This window comes from Anopheles moucheti, assembly GCF_943734755.1.
Source record: "Anopheles moucheti chromosome X unlocalized genomic scaffold, idAnoMoucSN_F20_07 X_unloc_3, whole genome shotgun sequence".
NCBI classification, from domain to species: domain Eukaryota; kingdom Metazoa; phylum Arthropoda; class Insecta; order Diptera; family Culicidae; genus Anopheles; species Anopheles moucheti.
Window position 1 is genome coordinate 840001 of NW_026453537.1, and position 5000 is coordinate 845000.

The following is a 5000-nucleotide window of genomic DNA, read 5'->3' on the forward strand; positions in this document are numbered from 1 at the left end:
GAGATGGCGTACCCGTCAGTTTGACGCCCGGCTTTTCGACGTGGCGCTCGACGTAGCATCGTTCGCAGAGCGGGTTACAAGTGCGGGAAGCTTGGAGAGGGTCCTGACGGAAGCTTGCGATGGAACCATGGCGCGAGTGTTCCCTTCGCAAGGCCATTCGGGACGACCTGCTTATTGGTGGACGCCAGCGATCGAGGCCTTGTGTGAGGACTGCCGCCTCGCTAAGGATCGCTTCGAAGCCGCAACCAACGAGGAAGAGCAGCTCGCCGCAGCCAGCGATCTCCTCCAGGTGCGGACCGCCCTGGAGACAGCTATCACCACCAGCAAGAGAGTGCACTTCGACGAGATGCTGCAGGGGCTCGCGGACGACGAGACGGGACAGTGGTTCCGTAACGTGCTTAGCCGCCTCCGTGGAAGCTGGACAGCGAGGGAGCGCGACCCATCGGTTCTGGAGGGCGTCGTCTCCACTCTGTTCCCCCAGCATCCTCCAGTTGACTGGCCTTCGTCGTCAAGCCAAGTCCTGGAGAGAGGGGAAGAGGAACCAGTTCGGGCCGTCTCAACGCAGGAGCTGCTGGACATCGCGAGCTCACTGAACCCGCGGAAGGCCCCAGGTCTGGACGGTGTGCCGAATGCCGCTCTGACTGCCGCCATTCGGAAGCATCCGGAGGTCTTTCGTGACATGTTCCAGGAATGCTTGGACAGCGAGCGGTTCCCGGATGAATGGAAGAGACAGAAGCTGGCCCTTGTCCCCAAGCCGGGCAAGCCACCGGGACTCGCTTCTTCTGCGCGCCCGATCCTGCTGCTGAACAACCCAGGAAAGGTATATGAGCGGATGCTGCTGACGCGGATCAACGACGTCGTGGAGGACTTGGATTCGCCAAGGTTGGCGGAAAACCAGTTCGGGTTCCGGAAGGGCCGTTCGACTGTACAGGCGATCCAACTGGTGGTAAATGCGGGCCGTCGCGCGATGTCATTCGGACGGACTAACAACCGGGACAAGCGCTGCCTCCTGGTTGTTGCGCTGGACGTGCGCAACGCATTTAACACTGCCAGCTGGCAGTGCATCGCTGCTGCGCTCGAGGACAAGGGCGTGCCGAGGCAGATACGCAACATCCTGAAGGACTATTTCACCGACAGGGAGCTCGTCTATGACACCGCAGACGGGCCCGTTACACGTCGAGTGACTGCAGGTGTTCCACAGGGGTCCATCCTGGGCCCGACACTGTGGAACATTATGTATGACGGCGTGTTACGGGTCGAGCTCCCCGAAGGGGCCAGCGTTATCGGCTTTGCGGACGATATTGCGGTCCTGGCACAGGGGTGCACACCAGAGGAGGCGGCATCTGTAGCTGAACAGGCGGTGGACGCGATCGCGGCCTGGATGGAGGACCATCACCTGCAGCTCGCTCCGGAGAAGACCGAGGGCGTGATGATCTCCAGCCTGCGGAGAGGTGAACTGAGGGTGCCGTTCCGCGTCGGAGACACCATCATCCACAGTAAGCAGTCGATCCGGTACCTGGGGGTCCAGATCCACGACCACCTTTCGTGGAAGCCACACGTGGAGCTGTCGACGGCCAAAGCCCTCCGCGTGGTAGGCGTGGTCACCTCAGTCATGAGAAACCACAGTGGACCCCAGGTGGCCAAGCGTCGGTTGTTGGCGGCGGTGGCGGAGTCGATCGTCCGGTATGCTGCCCCCGTGTGGTCTGAGGCGACGGATCTGCAGTGGTGCCGACGGAAGCTGGCCCAGGTGCAGAAGCCCCTGGCACGTGGCGTCACCAGCTCGTTCGTGTCGGTGGCATACGAGACCGGAGTTGTGCTAGCAGGCCTTGTGCCGTTCAGGCTGCTGGTGCGAGAGGACGCAAGGTGCCATCGGAGGCTCCTAGCTGCTCCGGGTGCCAGCCGCAAGGACATCCGGCTGGAGGAGCGGCAGAGGACTCTGCAGGAGTGGCAGAGAGCATGGGACGAGGCGGCCGCAGCATCAACGGCCAGTCGGTACGTGGTTTGGGCCCACCGAGTGATCCCGGACCTGCACCAGTGGATGGGAAGGCGGCATGGAGAGGTGGATTTCCACCTCTCGCAGGTGTTAACCGGGCACGGTTTCTTCCGGGAATACCTCCATGTCTGCGGTTTTGCCCCATCAGCGGAGTGCCCACGGTGCCCGGGGTCTGTCGAGTCGGTGGCCCACGTGCTGTTCCGGTGCGAGGTGTTCCAGGACATCCGAGTGGAGCTGCTGGGGTACGGCACCAGCGACCCGGTCAACGAGGACAACATGGGCATGAAGTTGCTGGAGAGCCCCGAGCGGTGGAACAACATCCAGGAAGCTGCTCGCAGAATCACGAAGGTGTTACAGCAGCTCTGGCGCGAGGATGAGCTGCAGCTCAACCTTCGTGCACATCTCGAATCGCAACCGGCGATAACATCAGCAGACGACGCTGGTGCACAGGATGGCGAGCAGGTGTCTGTCGACGGGGTGGCGGACCTCTTCCGAGTCAACCGAGGTCGAGCCAGCCGAAACAGAAGAGGTCGTCGAAGGGCTGAAGAACGGGCGGAAGTGCGCCTTGCATCCGCACTGGCAGCAGCTGAACGTGATCGTGAGAGGATCATTCTGATGGCGGCGGTGCAGGCGGAGGAAGCAGGAGAAGCGCCACCACCCATCCCCACACGAGGACGCGGACTGCCTCCTTCTCCGAGTACCTTGAGAGCGCGACATGAGCGAAGACTCTACCTACAGCGGGTCTATCGTCAACGAGCGAGGGAAGGGACTCTACCACCAGTCCCACGAGGTAGAAGCCGGCGGAGTCGGACAGCCCCTTCGGAGGCGGACATCATCCGGCGGCGTGTGAGAAGACGAGAGATGGAGCGGCTACGCCGAACATCACGAAGGGAGCCGTCCAACCAGGGGGTGCGTGAGGTGCTATCTGCAGACTCCCTGGCATCTATCACGGAATCTACTACTTCCGGCCGATAAGCGAGGGGAATTTCGGGGGTGGAAAGTAAATAGAGGAACGGCATTATCGAATGCGATGGGAGACCCATACGATTAATGGAATTAATAAAGGCGATGCCACGTGCGCTTAATACTCCTGGTCCCAAGCCCCGCTAGGGAACGGGTCCAGGAGGGGGAGACAAGGGATAGATATAAGTTTAATTTTAAGCTTTTGTACAAATAAATCCCTTGAGTGTTAACAAAAAAAAAAAAAAACGAAGTGGAGCTTGCGGCTTAATTTGACTCAACACGGGAAAATTTACCAGGTCCGAACTTATCGAGGTAAGACAGATTGAGAGCTCTTTCTCAAATTTAAGGGTAGTGGTGCATGGCCGTTCTTAGTTCGTGGAATGATTTGTCTGGTTAATTCCGATAACGAACGCGACTCAAACAAGCTAACTAGAACGCTGTCAGCAGTGCACCTCCGGGCGCACCTGACGTCAAGGCCGGCGGCCCCTTCACGGGCGGTCGTCGGCCACGTTTGCCCTGCTTAGCGGGACAACTTGTGTTTAGCAAGGTGAGAATGAGCGATAACAGGTCCGTGATGCCCTTAGATGTTCTGGGCTGCACGCGTGCTACAATGTGAGCAGCAGCGTGTTCTCGCCAATTGGCGCCCCCATTCCGAGAGGAACGGGAAATCACCCAAATGCTCATTTAGTTGGGATTGGGGACTGCAACGGTCCCCATGAACCTGGAATTTCTAGTAAGTGCTAGTCATTAGCTAGCGCTGATTACGTCCCTGCCCTTTGTACACACCGCCCGTCGCTACTACCGATGGATTATTTAGTGAGGTCTCTGGAGGCACACCTTCCGCGGTTCCTTCGTGAGCTGCAGCTGGCATGGCCGAAGTTGACCGAACTTGATGATTTAGAGGAAGTAAAAGTCGTAACAAGGTTTCCGTAGGTGAACCTGCGGAAGGATCATTACCGATCAATACATATATGTTGTTGTGTGAGTTGGTTAGAGAGATAGAGAAACACGGTATCAGCAGAACAAACTGCTATGTTACCTTTTGGGGGCCGCGCACGCCAATTAGACCCGCGAGAGAGGTGTGTCTATACTACGATATTGAGCGTGCGCGACCGTAGGCCAGTGGCCTTCGTACCTGTGCGCACACTCCCAATGGCAGCCATCGAACGCGTAAAGTGTGTGACACATGGGCGAAGGTAAAGACCCACTAGAACATATTTAAACACTGGCCTCGAGCGAGAGAGAACCTAATCAAGAGAACGAAAGTTGTGCAAGATCGCGCCGATGCCGCCCACATCGCGCGTCGATCAATGGGAAGGAAGACCAATGGTCATCCTTGTCCACCCTGGACGGCTTCGAAGGAACCGAGAGGTGCACGGTTACGCTGTCCGGGGAACTTAAGTTGTGAGAGATGCACCTAGCGCATAACGAAAACATAGGAGACAGTTGAACATACCAAAACCCTAGGCAGGGGATCACTCGGCTCATGGATCGATGAAGACCGCAGCTAAATGCGCGTCAGAATGTGAACTGCAGGACACATGAACACCGACACGTTGAACGCATATGGCGCATCGGACGTTTAAACCCGACCGATGCACACATTCTTGAGTGCCTACCAATTCTTGTTACACACTATTCCATAACTACAGGACGCCCGCGTACCAGCGGCACGCCTGGGCGAGCAGCACGCCCGGGAGTGTGTCGCAGGCTTGAACACACGCGTTTGGCGCACTGTGCATCATGGCGTGCTCGGACCCCTTCCGCGGGGGACCTTGGGCGCTGAAATGGTAAGGCGGTACAGTTGGCCCAGTGGGTGCGTGTCGTGTCGCACGGTTCGAACTTCGGCTATAAGACAACCTGGGAGCACCGGAAGCCCTTGAACACCTGGCTTGCCGTCTGTTGCCGGGACCCGCCGTCTGGCCGAGTCGTGTAACGCGTGCGGTACGCCCACCCGCTGGATACAAGCGAACAAGTGCGTGCTACTATTTACCATTCGGGAAAAATCCAACGTAGGCCTCAAGTGATGTGTGAGAACCCCCAG

The 5000-nt window shown here is 58.2% G+C and overlaps 2 non-coding genes across 2 annotated transcripts in view; both read left to right on the forward strand.

Moving 5' to 3' along the window:
• The first annotated feature begins 4415 nt into the window (after positions 1 to 4415).
• Positions 4416 to 4573, forward strand: LOC128308287 (5.8S ribosomal RNA). The gene has a single exon (XR_008288182.1). It is a non-coding gene; the product is annotated as a 5.8S ribosomal RNA (ribosomal RNA).
• A 397-nt stretch (positions 4574 to 4970) lies between these two features.
• Positions 4971 to 5000, forward strand: part of LOC128308222 (large subunit ribosomal RNA) — a 4157-nt gene continuing 4127 nt past the window's right edge. The window contains exon 1 of the ribosomal RNA XR_008288150.1: positions 4971 to 5000. This exon is cut by the window's right edge and continues 4127 nt beyond it. This is a non-coding gene — a ribosomal RNA (large subunit ribosomal RNA).